The sequence below is a fragment of the Arvicanthis niloticus genome, chromosome 3, assembly GCF_011762505.2.
Source record: "Arvicanthis niloticus isolate mArvNil1 chromosome 3, mArvNil1.pat.X, whole genome shotgun sequence".
In the NCBI taxonomy this organism is placed as follows: Eukaryota; Metazoa; Chordata; class Mammalia; order Rodentia; family Muridae; genus Arvicanthis; species Arvicanthis niloticus.
The window spans coordinates 33,168,433-33,176,854 of record NC_047660.1 but is presented as its reverse complement, the minus strand read 5'-3'; the positions used below and the strand labels follow the sequence as shown (position 1 = coordinate 33,176,854).

Below are 8,422 nucleotides of genomic sequence, written 5' to 3'. Positions count from 1 at the left end.
ATTTAGTTTGCTACTTGTTTCTTCAGATTAGATAGAAATTGTAGGTTTAGAAAGGTCAAAATATGTGGTAGGGACGGTTACGTCTCCAGCAGAATCTGAGAGGCCCAAGCAATCACCAGACCACTTATGATTTTGATTTGTCCTCTCTGCGTTCATTGTTACTTGCCAACACATACACGTACATCCTCACGTGCACATAGCACATATTTATATTATCTAGTCTGGACCACAGAGGGTCACCTATTCTACCTTAGTTAAACCTTATGTTGGTTGTTGAATCTCAGTGGTAATTTTTGAAAGAAAGAAAAGGGATAATATTAATCTGAACAAAGAAGAGAGATGTGTTATTAGGAATGTAAGCCCTTCAGTAAAAGTCTCACTTTGTAACTATCATGAATAGTTTCTATGATTCCTTAAGGAGAGCATGGAAAATCCTGGTCCCTGGTCATCTTATTCCTGGGGTCACTTCACAAGTAAAAAATAACAATCAATGGCACATTTCCATTGAAAGATTTATTTTTCTCACACCAAATATGATTGGTAATCTAAATTTTTAGATAATAAGATGCTGGTTTTGGATAACACAATAACAGCTTTTGAATAGACAGCAGTACTTTAGTGACATGTCTTTAGGAAATCACAAATATATTACAAAAACCACAATATATGAGCAGGATAACAGTATGCATTAAAGAATCCACAATAAGATTTCAGATTAATGTAAGGATAAGACTGAGATACAGTGTCTCTGGATGTTTTTTTAAAAATTAATATTCACTTGGAAACTAACATTAACTTGCTAAGACTAGAGATGTTTACAAGACTGTGTACATCAGTATTCTATAATAGATGAAGAAGAGACACATACAGGCTGATGTCTTCCCAGAAGTGTTATAAACAGTTAGAATTTGAACATGTGGGAGTGTGATATACCATAGTGGTACCACACTGGTGCATTGCTCTTCTGATCAAGTAACTAGCTCCCTTTTTGTTTATACAAGAAATCTTGATAAAATAAGTTGGGTCACACAGAGAAAAAAAACAAAACAACATGAAAGTAAGAGGGTATGTGGAAGAAGGAATTTGTTAAGAGAGGGAGGGGAAAAGAGGATGATGAGAGGACTTCAATCAATGAACATTTTATATGTGTATATGAAATTATAAATGAATAAATAAAGTTACTGCAAATAGCATAAGTCAACTTTTTACAGATTTGAAACTTCATGTTTCTAATATCTCACTATGTGTACAAATAAACTCTGAATGCAATTAGGAGATGACAAAGCTGTTTCCTGTCACAAATCTTCCTCTTATCTTCTGCATTGTCACATTACCAGCATTTACTCACAAGTTTGAGATCCTTTCCCACCCTTTTATTCATGCATCACATCACAAATCCATTAAAGATGCCTACGTATATAGTCTCCTTCTCTTTGTAGTATTCCTATTAGATCTTTATGACCTCTTTCCAAATGGTGCACCCTCGCCTCTTTTTTTTGTGTGTGTGTGTCTGTGGTTCAATAAATTCCTTGATTTCTTCTTAAGTGTAATTACCATGGTTGGGTTAGAATGATCCTTATAGGCCCCAGGAATGGAAATTATATCTCAATTTACAATACAGCTGGTGTGTGGCAGTCTCAGAATATAGGCTTTATACTAGCTAACATACACACACACACACACACACAGACACACACACAGAGAGAGAGAGAGAGAGAGAGAGAGAGAGAGAGAGAGAGAGAGAGAGAGAGAGAGAATGAGAGAGAGAAAATAGAGACATTAACACTACACAAAGAGAAAAACCAAACAAAAACCGCAGAGAATTACAATGTACAATTCATACTATGAATTAAATAGCAAACCTAGGGAGAGCTGGATATGAAGATGTTTCACCTGTCTTCCCCTTTCCTGTATTTTATCTGAAGTCAGAAGAAGATGAGCTGCACCAGTTCTTCCCTAGCATGGCTAATCTTATCTTTTTCCTCTGAGGAAGCCCTTGGGTGTGTTTCTTTATCAATGTTTTTCCATTATTTAATATTCTCTCTGGCTTAACTACTGCTGGCTCTTGGTTGTTTCTTTTACTTCTCTCATTCCCAACATGAAAACATAGTTATAGTCAGAGAATGCATCATGCATTGATTGCTAAAGCAGACCCCATGACAGAACTAAAAGCACTGTGCAGGACCATCATAGGCAAGTGAACAAGCTGAAAAATTGTACTAACAGTAGTGAGTGCTCTGAAGTAAGGACACTTAGTGAGAGGAAGTTGAAATGCTTGATTTGGAAAGGAGTTGTCATACAATGCTTCCTAAAAGCTTTATGGAAATAAGCAATAGAAGTGAAACAGACCATGTTTTATGAGCATAATCCAATGCAAGTTGGGATTAGTGAATGTTAATTTAAAACTACTTAAATCATAAACATTTTAAAAAATACATGCTTACATGAAAGCTTGTGATTAGATATATAATAAACATTAAAATTAAAAGAAGCTTTCTTCTACTAAAACAGAGATAAATGTAATCTTTTTTCTTAAGATTAAAATGTGACTATAAATATAAATGCAATATAGAAATGATAAATGTAAATACAATATTTTATCTTAAGATTATAATCTGAGTACAGCATTTCTACCTTTCCTTTTCTCCCTCTAAACTCTCTCACATTCCCTTCACTACCCTCCTAATTCATGGACTCTTTTTAAAAAAACTAATCATTATTGCATGTATATATTTAAGTGCATATTCATTAATATCCCTAAATATAACTTGTTCAGTCCATATAATTCTACCTGTGAGTATGCTTCAAAGGCTGAGATTTTGATGCTAGACAGCCAGTTGGTGTGCTTGCTTTTTTGTAAGAAGGGCCACCTCTCTCATTCCCAGTTTTTCTCGGTTGCCTTTAGTTCTTTGTGTAGGATTGAAGCCTTGGGGGCTTTTCTTCTTCCATTATAGTCACACCATTATACCAGCAATTTAGAATATTCTAAGTTAAAATTCACTACTCCCAACTTGCATTGGATTATGGTCATTAAAACATGGCCTATTTAGCTTCTTTGCTTATTTCCATAAAGCTTTCAGGAACTGCTGTAGGCCAACTCCTTTGCAGATCTAAATCAAGCATTTCCACTTCCTCACTCTAAGTGTCTTTACTTCAGAGCATTCACTGCTGTTAATTCTATTTCCAAGTTTGTTCACTTGCCTGTGATGTTCCTGCAAAATGGTTACGCATTTGTTTTTTAGCAAGGAAAATAAAATCACTTATTTTTCTTAAAATGTACTTGAAGATTCCATGGGAAAACCTTACAGCCACACATGGAAGAGACAGATATGATTGCAGAATGAAAGTAACATAAAAGAAATATTGATGGTTGTCAGATAGTGGTAAGGCTGATATTCTGGGATGTTTATGTGTTACAAGGGCTGAAAGGAACAGATTAATATTCCTCTCCTTTACTCTCTCCTTCAACAGAATCCACACAAAACTCTCCATAATACCTCTCTAGGGCAGCCATGTCCTCATGGGCCACAGAAAACTCTCCGTTCTCTATGCTGTCAACCACACACCAGTGCACAGAGGTATACATTGGGCCAAACTTATGCTCTAACCTTGGACCTCAGCAAGGGCTGTGGTCTTGCTGAGCATGCACACAGCTCTCTGTATTTTATCCAGGTCCCCACCAGGTACCACAATTGGAGGATGGTACCTCATACCAACCTTGAAACAGTGTTACACTGTTTGGTCTTGATGGTGACAATGACAGCACTGGTATATTTGTGAACCCCATCACCACAGTATAATATGCAGCAAGCCATGCATTTACCATGAGGAAAGTCACATTTTACCATGTGGTTAGCTGGCTCAAAGCAGACATTGGTAGTCTGCCACAGAAAGCTGCTTATGCTACGCTTTCTCAGCAGACATGTCAAGGGCATGTACAGCCAGAGGGAAGTGGATGCAAGAATACAGCACCAGGTTGGTCGGGAATTAGGTCAAATCCACATTCAGGGTCCCATCAAATCTGAGAGAAGCAATGATGACAGACACAATCTGGCTAACAAGTAAGATGGATGTTCAATATTTAAGTTTCCATGATGGATGTCATAAATGGTCTCATTGTCTACCATGAAAGGCACAATCAGAGAGCTCTAGGATGGTGTGGGTGCTAAGGATGGGATTGTAGGGCTCAACAGCAACATTGGGAACCTAGAAGCAGGGGGCTGGGAAATTCAAGAGCAACAGCTTAGACTTCTTTCTACAATCAACGGAAAGCCATTGCATCAGCTGAAAGGTGAACCCAGAGGCAATACCCCTGCAAAAGCTCTGGAAAACTAAGAGGTCATGAAGATATGTTTACTAGCTGTGTGTTTGGTCCAACACAAGGTCAATGATCTTACCAATAGTGTAATTGGCCATGGGCACAGTTATGGGCAGCTGATAAACTACTCAGATAAAAGAGCTGGCAGTAGGTAACAGTGTAAATTTTATCCATAACTGTAGATTACAGATAATAAAACTGCCCCCAAGCCATGCTTGCCAGCTCCTCTCTTACTGAAGAAGGTGTTGAAGGAATTATCATCTCTGTGGAAGGTCTTGTCTTGTTGCTAGGCATCCAACCTGAAGGCAGCCTGAAGGGCTCCCAGCAGGCACTGCTGATCTGGACACCAGCCTTGTCAACATGGATGAAGATGCAGTTATACATGGTAGCTACAGATTCATAGTAAGTAAGTGAGTTTGACAGAAGCAGACACTGGGTCCCAGTTACCAGCCCTGCCAAGCCAAGAGTCAGGGTAAGTATAACTTCTTGAACTTTTATTATTTTGTTATTTATTATTTTTGCTTAGTTCCCCAAGTTGCAGCTCTTAATTCTCTGTCCTCTGCTTCTCTGTGGCTGAGATTGCAGGCATATATTAGGCATATATTATGGCAACTGGCTCAGGAAACATCTTAAAGTGACTTATATTACATTACAATATCCACTGCAGTTTTATTTATACCAAATAAAGTTATGAACTGAGTCCTTAATGATAATGAAAATTTAAGTAAAACAAAATATAGTTACAGAAAAAAATGGAGTGGTAGGTGGATGGTTGACTCGGTTGTTAAAATCATGTCTTGTTCAGAGAGCTCACAGTTGCCTGGAATTCCATTTCCAGGACATCTGCTACCATCTCTGTGCCCCACCAGCACCTGCACGCTTGTGGAATATATTCAAACACACACACACACACACATACACACACACACACACACAATTTGAAGAAAACAATGTACTGAGTAAATTCTGAGGGTGGCATTAAAACTATACATATAGGTAAGTTTAAGGATCCAAAAAGAAAAACATTGGCACATAAAATGTAGAATATTAAAGTATAATTTTAAGTCTGTCTTTTAGTCTTAAAATACGCAAAAAATTTCTGAGGGTTTTGATTACCAATAATAATTTCAACTTTCCCAGCATTATGTATTTTTAATTGAAAACTGAGTATTTTGTTATGGAAAATTAATAATCAATTGAAAAAGCTAGGAATGTAGCTCAGCCAATAGAATGTTTGCTTAGTATATATGTAAGAAACTATGATTTTGAAGTACCACATGAGTTTGACACTTTGGTGTAAACTTATAATCTTAACAGTGGGAAGGTAGAGGAAAGAAGATCACGAGTTCATGAGCATCTTTGGTTACACAGTGAGTTCAAGACTTGCATAAGATACAGGAAAATCAGTGTTAAACAATAAAACTTCAGTGAATCTGTAACTCTTTCAAATTTGTCTGTAATTCAGCAATTATCTAAGGCTTTGTTTACAGAATGAGTACCTAGAATATCATGTAGAGTAGATCCTATCTGTGATCCTGTGACAATCAATTCAGAAAATGGTTCTCTGCCCATGCTTAAATAGCAACCAGATTAAAGTTTATGTCATATAGTTTTGTCTCTGGAGAGCTGAAACTGGCTCACCAGGAATCTGTTTGATACCTGGGAACCCTTTGTAGAAGTGACATAAAGAGTTTTAAAACTACATAGAGGGGTTGGAGAGATTGCTCAGTACATAAGAACACTTACTGCACTTGCAGAGAGTTTGGGTTTGGTTGCTAGCACCCACATGTCAGCTCACCACAACCTGTAATACTACATTTTAAACACATGAACAGGGATATTTCTGGCTAAAATATCAAAGTTTTATGGGACTAGGTAACTTGGGTTAATAAGAAGAAAGTTATTATTTAAAAAAAATAAATTTTTTGTTTGCAAATAGATCTCCATGGAACGAAAAAGAACAAGTTTCTAGAAAGAAAGAATTCAGTGGGAAAAGCAGCAGTGGAATTTGTGGACCATTGGCTAAGAAGAGGCTGTACCAGTTACTCATGTCACCACTGTGACAAAATATCAGACAAAAAAATTTTACCAAGAAATGATTCATTTTTTTGACTTATGTATTCTGAAGCATCAGCCTATCATGATGGAGAATAGTGTGAAATACAATAGTTTCTATCTGGCTAGTATATAGACACAGGAAATACAGGCAAAACCCAAGGCCATCCCCCCAGTGGCCTACCTCCAACTTCCAACTAACTTCAATCTTTTATAAGCTGACACCAAAGCCACCGTATTATGAGTCTATCAATGTGGGTCCCTTGTTCTAGAGAGTGTCCCACGATGATCTCCCTACTGGTGACAGGGTGAGAGCAGCGAGGGCTCGCTACTGTCTCTGCGCTGCCTCCGACCTGACCTGCGTCTCCACTGTCTGTAGGTCTCCGGCCTGGCCTGATGTGGGAGGTCAAGGCAAAAGGACAGAGTGTGAGCAAGAGGGGAGATTGCCTGCCCCTACCCCTGCCTCTGGCACCCTGTCACTGACTGCTCTCCCAAGTATTGCCCCTGTCTCTCTGCGCTGAAACGGTCCAGGCCCAGGCTGGGCTGGAGCCGGCTAGCTGGCAAGGAGGCAGCTTGGTGTCCCAGGCAGGTTCCGGGAGAGCAGAGCTCTCCCCAAGTGTTACAGCTCTTGTGACAGAAACTCTGGGATACCAGGATGATTTTTGAGCACACGCACTTTACTGCCCCCAAATAGAGCCCTTATATACAGTTTTGGGGTGGGTTAGGGTCTGGCAGCAGAAAATGTCTATTGGCTTGACCTGAGAGCTTGGAGATACCTCATCTGCATGTGGGGGAGACTGAGGCACTGTTCCACGTGACTGATGGTCATAGACCTCTCTGTGAAAGAGGTTGTTGGAGGACTGAAGCTAAGTGAAAAGAACCAGGGCCTGGGAGCAGAGCTGAACTCCTGCTATCCGATAAAGGTTCTGGGGCTCGAAATTCATGTTCAACCAAACACCCAGCTGCTTCTCACAGCCCACTGCCCTACATATCAATAGGACTGATCTATTAATTTTGGCAGATAAATGATTGACTAATTATGTCTGGACAACTACAGTTTGCCTCACTAATGCAACAAAAGTTTTGTAACCCAATCAGGTCCATTGTTTCTTTTCTGTCAGTTTTCTTAACTACTCAGCTATTCTGCCCATGGTAATGTTTTTACTTTATGCTGGATTTTTTTAAAAAAAATGGAATGCTCCTTTTAAGATATGTATACTTGAGATAGAAGAAGATACAGTATAATATGCTTTGGGTATTTATAACTACTAATTTAAAAGGGATATAAATAGGATTCAGTAGTGTGCAAACATTCTATAAACTCCAGAGATTTACACTGACTTTTTGTTATTTATTTACCTAGCATGTAAAACTATTGCCATTACTGAGATGTGATGTTTATATCCTCGTATTATTTTCCCCCTTTCCCCTTCTTTTATTAACTGTATTCTCATCCAGTATAATCTGATCACACTATCCTCTCTCTCCTCCTCTCAGTTCCTCCCCACCTCCTTTCCCATTTGGATCCACTTGTGTTTCTCATTAGAGAAAAACTGGTTTCTAAGAGATGACAACCAACCATAACAAAATAAGATTTAATAAGATAAAACCACCATATCAAAAGGTGGAAAATCAAACCAACAGAAGAAAAACAAAGAAAAATAAAGAAAAAGAGCCCCAAGAGAAGGCACAAGAATCAGAGACCCACTTGTTTACACATTCAGTAGTCCCATAAAAGTACTAACTGAAAACACTTGTACATATGAAGAGGACCTGGTTCATCCCAGTGTTGGCCCCGTGGTTGGTGCTTCAGACTTCAAGTTTTAAAGTCCTTGCTTAGTTGTTTCAGAAGGTCTTGTTCTCCTGGTGTCCTCTATCCCCTCTGGCTCTTAAACTTTTTCTTCCCTCCTCCCACCCCCAGGCTTTATGTTATAAAATATCTTCTCTCCCTCATTCTCTCCCCACTCTGTCTGTCTCTGTCTTTGTACTATATGTCTCTGTGTGTCTGTTCCCATATGCTGTGGGAGAAAGCTTCTCTGCTAATGAATG

General features: G+C 38.7%; 1 pseudogene; it reads right to left on the bottom strand.

Moving 5' to 3' along the window:
* Window positions 1–3,436: 3,436 nt before the first annotated feature.
* Window positions 3,437–4,702, bottom strand: LOC117705941 (tubulin alpha-1B chain pseudogene; annotated as a pseudogene).
* Between the last annotated feature and the right edge of the window lie 3,720 nt (window positions 4,703–8,422).